A 15,409-nucleotide genomic window follows, 5' to 3' on the forward strand; every position below is an offset into this window, starting at 1 on the left:
CTCAGCAACAAAGCAGAACCCGAAGCCTCAATTCCAGGTGGGTGAGACAGTGCCGTGCTCGTGGAGCTCCTACATTAGGAATCGAAGTAGCTAAAAGTTGCCATCGAAGATAAGCCAGTGCCATGCTTCGTACATTACAGTGCTTGGACTGGATTCCAGAAAGCAGAGTCCTGAATCATGTGGATGCCAATCTGCAAAGCAAGTAATTCAAACAGCCAGTCAGTATCGGCATGCAGAGGGGAAGACGCATGCAAGGCGAAGCCCCTGGCAAGAATCCTGGTGCAATGCAACAGAGAAACATTGAAGTGAACATGATAAAGAGCAAACTTAGAACTCCCTTGGAAGTGGAGATGGTGGCTGCCCCCGTGAGTCACCTCAGCCTCCTCCCAAGAGATGGTCTCGGGTAGATCCAACTATTGAAAACGAGGACACAGTCATGAGCAGGATTTGCAGTCAAAGTCTCGATCCCCGACAACTCAAACGGTGGCTAGGTGATGACTAAAACTTAATTTCCCGGCCCAAACAAGCTCTCTCATCTTCCTGTCAAGAAGACTGTGGATTCCGTGCTAGTGCGTGTCTTCCAGATCGCGACAGTCTCATGGGACTCTTGCTTCCCCATCGACTGTAGCCCACCAGTCTCCACTGTCCCTTGAATTATCCAGGCATGAACACAGGAGTGGGTTACCATGTCATTCTCCAGCGGATCTTCCTGACCTAGGGATCAAACCTGTGTGTCCAGTAGCTCCTGAAGCAGTGCGGTCAGATTTTTTATGGTCTGAGTCTTGGAAGGCCAAATTAATCGTCTCGGTCACCTTCTGGCCTCCAGTTAAATATTTAGCTCCTCAAAAAAGCATTGAGGTCCGATTGCTGGGCCGGCTGCAGACGCAAGTACATGGCACCAGGACATAGAGTTGGCGATGCCTGAGGGCAAGTCTGACGCAAGCTGGGTGGGGTAGAGAGTTGGTGGCAGTATTCAGGGCTGGAGGGAGGAGGCGGCAGTGGCAGTAGCCAATCTCTCATCCACAGCATCGAAGCAGGATACGAAGCCTCAATTCCAGGAGCATGAGAAAGTGCCGTGCTTGTGGAGCTCCTCCTTTAAGAAACGAAGTAGCCAGAAGTTGCCATCGAAGATAAGCAAGTGCCATACTTCATACATTACAGTGCTTGGACTCGATTCCAGAAAGCAGAGTCCTCAAGCATATGGATACCAATTTGCAGAAGCAGAGAGAACTTCAAAGAGCCAGTCAGCAGAGGCATGCAGAGGGGGAGATGCATGCAAGGGGTGGCCCCTGGCAAGAAGCCTGGTGCAATGCAACAGAGAAACATTGAAGTGAACACAAAAAAGAGCAAACTTAGAACTCCCCTGGAAGTGGAGATGGTGGCTGCCCCCGTGAGTCACCTCAGCCTCCTCCCAAGAGATGGTCTCGCATAGATCCTACTGTTGAAAACGAGGACACACTCATGAGCAGGATTGCCGTCAAAGTCACGATCCCCGACAACTCAAACGGTGGCTAGGTGATGACTAAAACTTAATTGCCCGGCCCAAACAAGCTCTCTCATCTTCCTGTCAAGAAGAATGTGGATTCCGAGCAAGAGCGTGTCTTCCAGATCGCGACAGTCTCATGCGACTCTTGCTTCCCCAAGGACTGTAGCCCACCAGCCTGCACTGTCCCTGGAATTATCCAGGCATGAACCCGGGAGTGGGATACCATGTCATTCTCCAGCGGATCTTCCTGACCTAGGGATCAAACCTGTGTGTCCAGTAGCTCCTGAAGCACTGCGGTCAGATTTTTCATGGTCTGAGTCTTGGAAGGCCAAATTAATCGTCTTGGTCACCTTCTTGCCTCCAGTTAAATATTTAGCTCCTCAAAAAAGCACTGAAGTCCGGTTCCCGGGCCATCTTGGACGCAGGTACATGTCACCAGGACATACAGTTGGCGATGCCTGAGGGCAAGTCTGACGCACAGCTGGGTGGGGTAGAGAGTTGGTGGCAGTATTCAGGGCTGGAGGGAGGAGGCGGCAGTGGCAGTAGCCAATCTCTCATCCTCAGCAACAAAGCAGAACCCGAAGCCTCAATTCCAGGTGGGTGAGACAGTGCCGTGCTCGTGGAGCTGCTACGTTAGGAATCGAAGTAGCTAAAAGTTGCCATCGAAGATAAGCCAGTGCCATGCTTCGTACATTACAGTGCTTGGACTGGATTCCAGAAAGCAGAGTCCTGAATCATGTGGATGCTAATCTGCAAAGCAAGCACTTCAAACAGCCAGTCAGCAACGGCATGCAGAGGGGAAGACGCATGCGAGGCGAAGACCCTGGCAAGAATCCTGGTGCAATGCAACAGAGAAACATTGAAGTGAACACGAAAAAGGGCAAACTTAGAACTCCCCTGAAAGTGGAGATGGTGGCTGCCCCCGTGAGTCACCTCAGCCTCCTCCCAAGAGACGGTCTCGAGTAGATCCAACCATTGAACACGAGGACACAGTCATGAGCAGGATTGCCGTCAAAGTCATGATCCCCGACAACTCAAACGGTGGCTAGGTGATGACTAAAACTTAATTACCCGGCCCAAACAAGCTCTCTCATCTTCCTGTCAAGGAGAATGTGGATTCCGTGCTAGTGCATGTCTTCCAGATCGCGACAGTCTCATGCGACTCTTGCTTCCCCATGGACTCTAGCCCATCAGCCTGCACTGTCCCTGGAATTATCCAGGCATGAACCCGGGAGTGGGTTACCATGTCATTCTCCAGTGGATCGTCCTGACCTAGCGATCAAACCCGTGTGTCCAGTAGCTCCTGAAGCACTGCGGTCAGATTTTTTATGGTCTGAGTCTTGGAAGGCCAAATTAATCGTCTCGGTCACCTTCTTGTCTCCAGTTAAATATTTAGCTCCTCAAAAAGGCACTGAACAGGCATTTCTCCAAAGAAGACATACAGATGCCTAACAATCACATGAAAAGATGCTCAACATCTCTCATTATTAGAGAAATGCAAATCAAAACCACAATGAGGTACCATTACACGCCAGTCAGGATGGCTGCTATCCAAAAGTCTACAAGCAATAAATGCTGGAGAGGGTGTGGAGAAAAGGGAACCCTCTTACACTGTTGGTGGCAATGCAAACTAGTACAGCCGCTATGGAAAACAGTGTGGAGATTTCTTAAAAAACTGGAAATAGAACTGCCATATGACCCAGCAATCCCACTTCTGGGCATACACACTGAGGAAACCAGATCTGAAAGAGACACATGCACCCCAATGTTCATCGCAGCACTGTTTATAATAGCCAGGACATGGAAGCAACCTAGATGCCCATCAGCAGATGAATGGATAAGGAAGCTGTGGTACATATACACCATGGAATATTACTCAGCCGTTAAAAAGAATTCATTTGAACCAGTCCTAATGAGATGGATGAAACTGGAGCCCCTTATACAGAGTGAAGTAAGCCAGAAAGATAAAGACCATTACAGCATACTAACACATATATATGGAATTTAGAAAGATCGTAATGATAACCCTATATGCAAAACAGAAAAAGAGACACAGAAATACAGAACAGACTTTTGAACTCTGTGGGAGAATGTGAGGGTGGGATATTTCAAAAGAACAGCATGTATATTATCTATGGTGAAACAGATCACCAGCCCAGGTGGGATGCATGAGACAAGTGCTCGGGCCTGGTGCACTGGGAAGACCCAGAGGAATCGGGTGGAGAGGGAGGTGGGAGGGGGGATCGGGATGGGGAATACATTGAAATCTATGGCTGATTCATATCAATGTATGATAGAAAAAGTTAAATAAATAAAAATTAAAAAAAAAAAAAAGCACTGAAGTCCGGTTGCTGGGCCGTCTGCGGACGCAGGTACATGGCACCAGGACATAGAGTTGGGGATGCCTGAGGGCAAGTCTGACGCACAGCTGGGTGGGGTAGAGAGTTGGTGGCAGTAGTCAGGGCTGGAGGGAGGAGGCGGCAGTGGCAGTAGCCAATCTCTCATCCACAGCATCAAAGCAGGACACGAAGGCTCAATTCCAAGAGGGTGAGACTGTGCCGTGCTTGTGGAGCTCCTACTTTAGGAAACGAAGTAGCTAGAAGTTGCCTTCGAAGATAAGCAAGTGTCTCACTTCGTACATTATAGTGCGTTACTGGATTCCAGAAAGCAGAGTCCTGAATCCTGTGGATGCCAATCTGCAAAGCAAGTAATTCAAACAGCCAGTCAGTATCGGCATGCAGAGGGGAAGACGCATGCAAGGCGAAGCCCCTGGCAAGAATCCTGGTGCAATGCAACAGAGAAACATTGAAGTGAACACGAAAAAGAGCAAACTTAGAACTCCCTTGGAAGTGGAGATTGTGGCTGCCCCCGTGAGTCACCTCAGCCTCCTCCCAAGAGATGGTCTCGGGTAGATCCAACTATTGAAAACGAGGACACAGTCATGAGCAGGATTTGCAGTCAAAGTCTCGATCCCCGACAACTCAAACGGTGGCTAGGTGATGACTAAAACTTAATTGCCCGGCCCAAACAAGCTCTCTCATCTTCCTGTCAAGAAGACTGTGGATTCCGTGCTAGTGCGTGTCTTCCAGATCGCGACAGTCTCATGGGACTCTTGCTTCCCCATCGACTGTAGCCCACCAGTCTCCACTGTCCCTTGAATTATCCAGGCATGAACACAGGAGTGGGTTACCATGTCATTCTCCAGCGGATCTTCCTGACCTAGGGATCAAACCTGTGTGTCCAGTAGCTCCTGAAGCAGTGCGGTCAGATTTTTTATGGTCTGAGTCTTGGAAGGCCAAATTAATCGTCTCGGTCACCTTCTGGCCTCCAGTTAAATATTTAGCTCCTCAAAAAAGCATTGAGGTCCGGTTGCTGGGCCGGCTGCAGACGCAGGTACATGGCACCAGGACATAGAGTTGGCGATGCCTGAGGGCAAGTCTGACGCAAGCTGGGTGGGGTAGAGAGTTGGTGGCAGTAGTCAGGGCTCGTGGGAGGAGGCGGCAGTGGCAGTAGCCAATCTCTCATCCACAGCATCGAAGCAGGATACGAAGCCTCAATTCCAGGAGCGTGAGAAAGTGCCGTGCTTGTGGAGCTCCTTCTTTAAGAAACGAAGTAGCCAGAAGTTGCCATCGAAGATAAGCAAGTACCATACTTCATACATTACAGTGCTTGGACTCGATTCCAGAAAGCAGAGTCCTCAAGCATATGGATACCAATTTGCAGAAGCAGAGAGAACTTCAAAGAGCCAGTCAGCAGAGGCATGCAGAGGGGGAGATGCATGCAAGGGGTGGCCCCTGGCAAGAAGCCTGGTGCAATGCAACAGAGAAACATTGAAGTGAACACAAAAAAGAGCAAACTTAGAACTCCCCTGGAAGTGGAGATGGTGGCTGCCCCCGTGAGTCACCTCAGCCTCCTCCCAAGAGATGGTCTCGCATAGATCCTACTGTTGAAAACGAGGACACACTCATGAGCAGGATTGCCGTCAAAGTCACGATCCCCGACAACTCAAACGGTGGCTAGGTGATGACTAAAACTTAATTGCCCAGCCCAAACAAGCTCTCTCATCTTCCTGTCAAGAAGAATGTGGATTCCGAGCAAGAGCGTGTCTTCCAGATCGCGACAGTCTCATGCGACTCTTGCTTCCCCAAGGACTGTAGCCCACCAGCCTGCACTGTCCCTGGAATTATCCAGGCATGAACCCGGGAGTGGGATACCATGTCATTCTCCAGCGGATCTTCCTGACCTAGGGATCAAACCTGTGTGTCCAGTAGCTCCTGAAGCACTGCGGTCAGATTTTTCATGGTCTGAGTCTTGGAAGGCCAAATTAATCGTCTCGGTCACCTTCTTGCCTCCAGTTAAATATTTAGCTCCTCAAAAAAGCACTGAAGTCCGGTTCCCGGGCCATCTTGGACGCAGGTACATGTCACCAGGACATACAGTTGGCGATGCCTGAGGGCAAGTCTGACGCACAGCTGGGTGGGGTAGAGAGTTGGTGGCAGTATTCAGGGCTGGAGGGAGGAGGCGGCAGTGGCAGTAGCCAATCTCTCATCCTCAGCAACAAAGCAGAACCCGAAGCCTCAATTCCAGGTGGGTGAGACAGTGCCGTGCTCGTGGAGCTCCTACATTAGGAATCGAAGTAGCTAAAAGTTGCCATCGAAGATAAGCCAGTGCCATGCTTCGTACATTACAGTGCTTGGACTGGATTCCAGAAAGCAGAGTCCTGAATCATGTGGATGCCAATCTGCAAAGCAAGCACTTCAAACAGCCAGTCAGCAACGGCATGCAGAGGGGAAGACGCATGCGAGGCGAAGACCCTGGCAAGAATCCTGGTGCAATGCAACAGAGAAACATTGAAGTGAACACGAAAAAGAGCAAACTTAGAACTCCCCTGAAAGTGGAGATGGTGGCTGCCCCCGTGAGTCACCTCAGCCTCCTCCCAAGAGACGGTCTCGGGTAGATCCAACCATTGAACACGAGGACACAGTCATGAGCAGGATTGCCGTCAAAGTCATGATCCCCGACAACTCAAACGGTGGCTAGGTGATGACTAAAACTTAATTACCCGGCCCAAACAAGCTCTCTCATCTTCCTGTCAAGGAGAATGTGGATTCCGTGCTAGTGCATGTCTTCCAGATCGCGACAGTCTCATGCGACTCTTGCTTCCCCATGGACTCTAGCCCATCAGCCTGCACTGTCCCTGGAATTATCCAGGCATGAACCCGGGAGTGGGTTACCATGTCATTCTCCAGTGGATCTTCCTGACCTAGCGATCAAACCCGTGTGTCCAGTAGCTCCTGAAGCACTGCGGTCAGATTTTTTATGGTCTGAGTCTTGGAAGGCCAAATTAATCGTCTCGGTCACCTTCTTGTCTCCAGTTAAATATTTAGCTCCTCAAAAAGGCACTGAACAGGCATTTCTCCAAAGAAGACATACAGATGCCTAACAATCACATGAAAAGATGCTCAACATCTCTCATTATTAGAGAAATGCAAATCAAAACCACAATGAGGTACCATTACACGCCAGTCAGGATGGCTGCTATCCAAAAGTCTACAAGCAATAAATGCTGGAGAGGGTGTGGAGAAAAGGGAACCCTCTTACACTGTTGGTGGCAATGCAAACTAGTACAGCCGCTATGGAAAACAGTGTGGAGATTTCTTAAAAAACTGGAAATAGAACTGCCATATGACCCAGCAATCCCACTTCTGGGCATACACACTGAGGAAACCAGATCTGAAAGAGACACATGCACCCCAATGTTCATCGCAGCACTGTTTATAATAGCCAGGACATGGAAGCAACCTAGGTGCCCATCAGCAGATGAATGGATAAGGAAGCTGTGGTACATATACACCATGGAATATTACTCAGCCGTTAAAAAGAATTCATTTGAATCAGTCCTAATGAGATGGATGAAACTGGAGCCCCTTATACAGACTGAAGTAAGCCAGAAAGATAAAGAACATTACAGCATACTAACACATATATATGGAATTTAGAAAGATCGTAATGATAACCCTATATGCAAAACAGAAAAAGAGACACAGAAATACAGAACAGACTTTTGAACTCTGTGGGAGAATGTGAGGGTGGGATATTTCAAAAGAACAGCATGTATATTATCTATGGTGAAACAGATCACCAGCCCAGGTGGGATGCATGAGACAAGTGCTCGGGCCTGGTGCACTGGGAAGACCCAGAGGAATCGGGTGGAGAGGGAGGTGGGAGGGGGGGATCGGGATGGGGAATACATTGAAATCTATGGCTGATTCATATCAATGTATGATAGAAAAAGTTAAATAAATAAAAATTAAAAAAAAAAAAAAAAGCACTGAAGTCCGGTTGCTGGGCCGTCTGCGGACGCAGGTACATGGCACCAGGACATAGAGTTGGCGATGCCTGAGGGCAAGTCTGACGCACAGCTGGGTGGGGTAGAGAGTTGGTGGCAGTAGTCAGGGCTGGAGGGAGGAGGCGGCAGTGGCAGTAGCCAATCTCTCATCCACAGCATCAAAGCAGGACACGAAGGCTCAATTCCAAGAGGGTGAGACTGTGCCGTGCTTGTGGAGCTCCTACTTTAGGAAACGAAGTAGCTAGAAGTTGCCATCGAAGATAAGCAAGTGCCTCGCTTCGTACATTAAAGTGCGTTATTGGATTCCAGAAAGCAGAGTCCTGAATCATGTGGATGCCAATCTGCAAAGCAAGTAATTCAAACAGCCAGTCAGTATCGGCATGCAGAGGGGAAGACGCATGCAAGGCGAAGCCCCTGGCAAGAATCCTGGTGCAATGCAACAGAGAAACATTGAAGTGAACATGAAAAAGAGCAAACTCAGAACTCCCCTGGAAGTGGAGATTGTGGCTGCCCCCGTGAGTCACCTCAGCCTCCTCCCAAGAGATGGTCTCGGGTAGATCCAAATATTGAAAACGAAGACACAGTCATGAGCAGGATTTGCAGTCAAAGTCTCGATCCCCGACAACTCAAACGGTGGCTAGGTGATGACTAATACTTAATTTCCCGGCCCAAATAAGCTCTCTCATCTTCCTGTCAAGAAGACTGTGGATTCCGTGCTAGTGCGTGTCTTCCAGATCGCGACAGTCTCATGCGACTCTTGCTTCCCCATCGACTGTAGCCCACCAGTCTCCACTGTCCCTTGAATTTTCCAGGCATGAACCCGGGAGTGGGTTACCATGTCATTTTCCAGCGATCTTCCTGACCTAGGGATCAAACCTGTGTTTCCAGTAGCTCCTGAAGCAGTGCGGTCAGATTTTTTATGGTCTGAGTCTTGGAAGGCCAAATTAATCGTCTCAGTCACCTTCTTGTCTCCAGTTAAATATTTAGCTCCTCAAAAAGGCACTGAACAGACATTTCTCCAAAGAACACATACAGATGGCTAACAAACACATGAAAAGATGCTCAACATCTCTCATTATTAGAGAAATGCAAATCAAAACCACAATGAGGTACCATTACACGCCAGTCAGGATGGCTGCTATCCAAAAGTCTACAAGCAATAAATGCTGGCGAGGGTGTGGAGAAAAGGGAACCCTCTTACACTGTTGGTGGGAATTCAAACTAGTACAGCCGCTATGGAAAACAGTGTGGAGATTTCTTAAAAAACTGGAAATAGAACTGCCATATGACCCAGCAATCCCACTTTTGGGCATACACACTGAGGAACCAGATCTGAAAGAGACATATGCACCCCAATGTTCATCGCAGCACTGTTTATAATAGCCAGGACATGGAAGCAACCTAGATGCCCATCAGCAGATGAATGGATAAGGAAGCTGTGGTACATATACACCATGGAATATTACTCAGCCGTTAAAAAGAATTCATTTGAATCAGTCCTAATGAGATGGATGAAACTGGAGCCCCTTATACAGACTGAAGTAAGCCAGAAAGATAAAGAACATTACAGCATACTAACACATATATATGGAATTTAGAAAGATGGTAACGATAACCCTATATCCAAAACAGAAATAGAGACACAGAAATACAGAACAGACTTTTGAACTCTGTGGGAGAATGTGAGGGTGGGATATTTCAAAAGAACAGCATGTATACTATCTATGGTGAAACAGATCACCAGCCCAGGTGGGATGCATGAGACAAGAGCTCGGGCCTGTTGCACTGGGAAGACCCAGAGGAATCGGGTGGAGAGGGAGGTTGGAGGGGGGATCGGGATTTGGAATACACTGAAATCTATGGCTGATTCATATCAATGTATGACAGAAAAAAATAAAAAAAAAAAAAGCACTGAAGTCCGGTTGCTGGGCCGTCTGCGGACGCAGGTACATGGCACCAGGACATAGTTGGCGATGCCTGAGGGCACGTCTGACGCATAGCTGGATGGGGTAGAGAGTTGGTGGCAGTAGTCAGGGCTGGAGGGAGGACGCGGCAGTGGCAGTAGCTAATCTCTCATCCACAGCAACTAATCAGGACCCGAAGCCTCAATTCGAAGAGGGTGAGACAGTGCCATGCTTGTGGAGCTCCTACTTTAGGAAATGAAGTAGCTAGAACTTGCCATCAAAGATAAGCAAGTGCCATGCTTCATACATTACAGTGCTTTACTGGATTCCAGAAAGCAGAGTCCTGAATCCTGTGGATGCCAATCTGCAAAGCAAGCACTTCAAACAGCCAGTCACCAGAGGCATGCAGCGTGGAAGACGCATGAGAGGGGTGGCCCCTGGCAAGAAGCCTGGTGCAATGCAACAGAGAAACATTGAAGTGAAAATGAAAAAGTTCAAACTTAGAACTCCCCTGGAACTGGACATGGTGGCTGCCCCCGTGAGTCAGCACAGCCTTCTGCCCAGAGAAGGTCTCTGGAAGATCCTATTGTTGAAAAGGAGGAAACAGTCATGAGCAGGATTGACGTCAAAGTCACGATACCCGACCAACACAAACGGTGGCTAGGTGATGACTAAAACTTTATTACCCGGCACAAACAAGCTCTCTCATCTTCCTGTCAAGAAGAATGTGGATTCCATGCTAGTGCGTGTCTTCCAGATCGCGACAGTCTCATGCGACTCTTGCTTCCCCAGCCACTGTAGCCCACTAGCCTGCACTGTCCCTGGAATTATCCAGGCATGAACCCGGGAGTGGGTTACCATGTCATTCTCCAGCGGATCTTCCTGACCTAGGGTTCAAACCTGTGTGTCCTGTAGCTCCTGAAGCACTGCGGTCAGATTTTTTATGGTTTGAATCTTGGAAGGCCAAATTAATCATCTCGGTCACCTTCTTGCCTCCAGTTAAATATTTAGCTCCTCAAAAAAGCACTGAAGTCCGGTTGTTCGGCCATCTGCTGACGCACGTACATGGCAACAGGACATAGAGTTGGCGATGCCTGAGGCAAGTCTGATGCAGAGCTGGGTGGGGTAGAGAGTTGGTGGCACTAGTCAGGGCTGGAGGGAGGAGGCGGCAGTGGCAGTAGCCAATCTCTCATCCACAGCAACAAAGAAGGACCCGAGGCCTCAATTCCAAGAGGGTGAGACAATTCCGTGCTTTTGGAGCTCCTACTTTAGGAAAAGACGTAGCTAGCAGTTGCCATCGAAGATAAGCAAGCGCCAAACTTCATACATTACAGTGCTTGGCCTCGATTCCAGAAAACAGAGTCCTCAAGCATGTGGATGCCAATCTGCAAAGCAAGCACTTCAAATAGCCAGTCAGCAGCGGCAGGCAGAGGGGAAGACGCATGGGAGGGGCGGCCCCTGGCAAGAAGCCTGGTGCAATGCAACAGGGAAACACTGAAGTAAAAACGAAGAAGAGCAAACGTAGAACTCCCCTGGAACTGGCGATGGTGGCTGCCCCCATGAGTCACCTCAGCCTCCTCCGAAGAGACGGTCTCCGGGAGATCCAACTATTGAAAAAGTGAACACAGTCATGAGCAGGATTGCCGTCAAAGTCCCGGTCCCCGACAACTCAAACCGTGGCTAGGTGATGAATAAAACTTAATTACCCGGCCCAAACAAGCTCTCTCATCTTCCTGTCAGGAAGAATGTGGATTCCGTGCTAGTGCGTGTCTTCCAGATCGCGACAGTCTCATGCGACTCTTGCCCCCCCTTGGACTGTAGCCCACCAGCCTGCACTGTCCCTGGAATTATCCAGGCATGAACCCGGGAGTGGGTTACCATGTCATTCTCCACCGGATCTTCCGGAACGAGGGATCAAACCCGTGTGTCCCGTAGCTGCTGTAGCACTGCAGTCAGATTTTTTATGGTCTGAGTCTTGGACTGCCAAATTAATCGTTTCGGTCACCTTCTTGCCTCCAGTTAAACATTTAGCTCCTCAAAAAAGCAATGAAATCCGGTCGCTGGGCCGTCTGCGGACGCAGGTACATGGCACCAGGACATAGATTTGGCGATGCCTGAGGGCAAGTCTGACGCACAGCTGGGTGGGGTAGAGAGTTGGTGGCAGTATTCAGGGCTGGAGGGAGGAGGCGGCAGTGGCGTTAGAACATCTCTCATCCACAGCATCAAAGCAGGACACGAAGGCTCAATTCCAAGAGGGTGAGACTGTGCCGTGCTTGTGGAGCTCCTACTTTAGGAAACGAAGTAGCTAGAAGTTGCCTTCGAAGATAAGCAAGTGTCTCACTTCGTACATTATAGTGCGTTACTGGATTCCAGAAAGCAGAGTCCTGAATCCTGTGGATGCCAATCTGCAAAGCAAGTAATTCAAACAGCCAGTCAGTATCGTCATGCAGAGGGGAAGACGCATGCGAGGCGAAGCCCCTGGCAAGAATCCTGGTGCAATGCAACAGAGAAACATTGAAGTGAACATGAAAAAGAGCAAACTTAGAACTCCCCTGGAAGTGGAGATGGTGGCTGGCCCCGTGAGTCACCTCAGCCTCCTCCCAAGAGATGGTCTCGGGTAGATCTAACTATTGAAAACGAGGACACAGTCATGAGCAGGATTTGCAGTCAAAGTCTCGATCCCCGACAACTCAAACGGTGGCTAGGTGATGACTAAAACTTAATTTCCCGGCCCAAACAAGCTCTCTCATCTTCCTGTCAAGAAGAGTGTGGATTCCGAGCAAGCGCGTGTCTTCCAGATCGCGACAGTCTCATGCGACTCTTGCTTCCCCATGGACCGTAGCGATCCAGCCTGCACTATCCGTGGAATTATCCAGGGATGAATCCAGGAGTGGGTTACCATGCCTTTCTTCAGGGGATCTTCCTGACCTAGGGTTCGAACCTGTGTCTCCTATAGCTCCTGTAGACTGCGGCTAGATTTTTTATGGTCTGAGTCATAGAAGGCCTAATTAATCGTCTTGATCATCTTCTTACCTCTGGTTAAATATTGAGCTGCTCAAAAAAGCATTGAGGTCCGGTTGCTGGGCCGTTTGCGGCCGCAGGTGCATTGGGACCAGGACGTAGAGTTGGCGATGCCTGAGGGCAAGTCTGACCCACAGCTGGGTGGGGTAGAGCGTTGGTGGCAGTAGTCAGGGCTGGAGGGAGGAGGCAGTAGTGGCAGTAGCCAATCTCTCATCGACAGCAAGAAAGCAGGACCCGAAGCCTCAATTCCAAGAGGGTGAGGCAGTGCCGTTATTGTGGAGCTCCTACTTTAGGAAACGAAGTAGCTAGACGTTGCCATCGAAAATAAGCAAGTGCCATACGTGCTATATTACAGTGCTTGGACTGGATTCCAGAAAGCAGAGTCCTCAAGCAGGTGGATACCAATTTGCAGAAGCAGAGAGAACTTCAAAGAGCAGGTCAGCAGAGGCATGCAGAGGGGAAGACGCATGCAAGGGGTGGCCCCTGGCAAGAAGCCTGGTGCAATGCAGCAGAGAAATGTTGAAGTGAACACAAAAAAGAACAAACTTAGAACTCCCCTGGAAGTGGAGATGGTGGATGCCCTCATGAGTCACCTCAGTCTCCTCCCAAGAGACGGTCTCGGGAAGATCCAACTATTGAAAAAGTGGACACAGTCATGGACAGGATTGCCGTCAAAGTCACTGTCCCCGACAACTCAAACCGTGGCTAGATGATGACTAGAATTTAATTACCCAGCCCAAACAAGCTCTCTCATCTTCCTGTCAAGAAGAATGTGGATTCTGTGCTAGTGCATGTCTTCCAGATCGCGACAGTCTCATGCGACTCTTGCTTCCCCATCGACTGTAGCCCACCAGCCTGCACTGTCCCTTGAATTATCCAGGCATGAACCAGGGAGTGGGTTACCATGTCATTCTCCAGCGGATCTTGCTGACCTAGGGATCAAACCTGTGTGTCCCGTAGCTCCTGTAGCACTGTAGTCAGATTTTTTATGGTCTGAGTCTTGGAAGGCCAAATTAATCGTCTCGGTCACCTTCCTGCCTCCAGTTAAATATTTAGCTCCTAAAAAAAGGATTGAAGTCCGGTTGCTGGGCCGTCTGCGGACGCAGGTACATGTCACCAGGACATAGAGTTGGCGATGCCTGAGGACAAGTCTGATGCACAGCTGGGTGGGATAGAGAGTTGGTGGCAGTATTCAGGGCTGGAGGGAGGAGGCGGCAGTGGCATTAGCCAATCTCTCATCCACAGCATCAAGGCAGGACACGAAGGCTCAATTCCAAGAGGGTGAGACTGTGCCGTGTCCGTGTAGCTCCTCATTTAGGAAACGAAGTTGCTAGAAGTTGACATCGAAGGTAAGCAAGTGCCATGCTTCATACTTTACAGTGCTTTACTGGATTCCAGAAAGCAGAGTCCTGAATCATGTGGATGCCAATCTGCAAAGCAAGCACTTCAAACAGCCAGTCAGCAACGGCATGCAGAGGGGAAGACGCATGCGAGGCGAAGCCCCTGGCAAGAATCCTGGTGCAATGCAACAGAGAAACATTGAAGTGAACACGAAAAAGAGCAAACTTAGAACTCCCCTGAAAGTGGAGATGGTGGCTGCCCCCGTGAGTCACCTCAGCCTCCTCCCAAGAGACGGTCTCGGGTAGATCCAACCATTGAAAATGAGGACACAGTCATGAGCAGGATTGAAGTCAAAGTCACAATCCCCGACAACTCAAACGGTGGCTAGGTGATGACTAAAACTTAATTACCTGGCCAAACAATCTCTCTCATCTTCCTGTCAAGAATAATGTGGATTCCGTGCTAGTGCGTGTCTTCCAGATCGTGACAGTCTCATGCGACTCTTGCTTCCCCATGGACTCTAGCCCATCAGCCTGCACTGTCCCTTGAATTATCCAGGCATGAACCCGGGAGTGGGTTATCATGTCATTCTCCAGTGGATCTTACTGACCGAGCTATCAAACCCGTGTGTCCAGTAGCTCCTGAAGTACTGCGGTCAGATTTTTTATCGTCTGAGTCTTGGAAGGCCAAATTAATCGTCTTGGTCACCTTCTGGCCTCCAGTTAAATATTTAGCTCCTCAAAAAAGCATTGAGGTCTGGTTGCTGGGCATCTGCGGACACAGGTACATGGCACCAGGACATAGAGTTGTCGATGCCTAAGGGCAAGTCTGATGCAATCTGGGTAGGGTAGAGATTTGGTGGCAGTAGTCAGGGCTGGTGGGAGGAGGCGGCAGTCGCAGTCGCCAATCTCTCAACCACAGCATCGAAGCAGGACTCGAAGCCTCAATTCCAGGAGGGTGAGACAGTGCTGTGCTTGTGGAGCTCCTTCTTTAGGAAACGAAGTAGCTAGGAGTTGTCATCGAAGATAAGCAACTGCCATACTTCATACATTACAGTGCTTGGCTGGATTCCAGAAAGCAGAGTCCTCAAGCATGTGCATACCAATCAGCAAAGCAAGAAGAACTACAAAGAGTCGTTCAGCAGCGGCATGCAGAGGGGAAGATGCAAGCGAGGGGTGGCCCCTGGCAAGAAGGCTGGTGCAATGCAACAGAGAAACATTGAAGTGAACACAAAAGAGTACAAACCTAGAACTCCCCTCAAGTGGAGTTGGTGGCTGCCCCCGTGAGTCACGACAGCCTCCTCCCCAG

General features: G+C 49.4%; 3 pseudogenes; all 3 read left to right on the forward strand.

The window, feature by feature from the left end:
* The first annotated feature begins 230 nt into the window (after positions 1–230).
* Positions 231–2,452, forward strand: LOC122690301 (annotated as a pseudogene).
* A 1,769-nt stretch (positions 2,453–4,221) lies between these two features.
* Positions 4,222–5,939, forward strand: LOC122690302 (annotated as a pseudogene).
* A 6,931-nt stretch (positions 5,940–12,870) lies between these two features.
* LOC122690303 lies at positions 12,871–15,387 on the forward strand (annotated as a pseudogene).
* The last annotated feature ends 22 nt before the right edge of the window (positions 15,388–15,409 follow it).

The sequence above is a fragment of the Cervus elaphus genome, chromosome X (genome assembly GCF_910594005.1).
Source record: "Cervus elaphus chromosome X, mCerEla1.1, whole genome shotgun sequence".
NCBI classification, from domain to species: domain Eukaryota; kingdom Metazoa; phylum Chordata; class Mammalia; order Artiodactyla; family Cervidae; genus Cervus; species Cervus elaphus.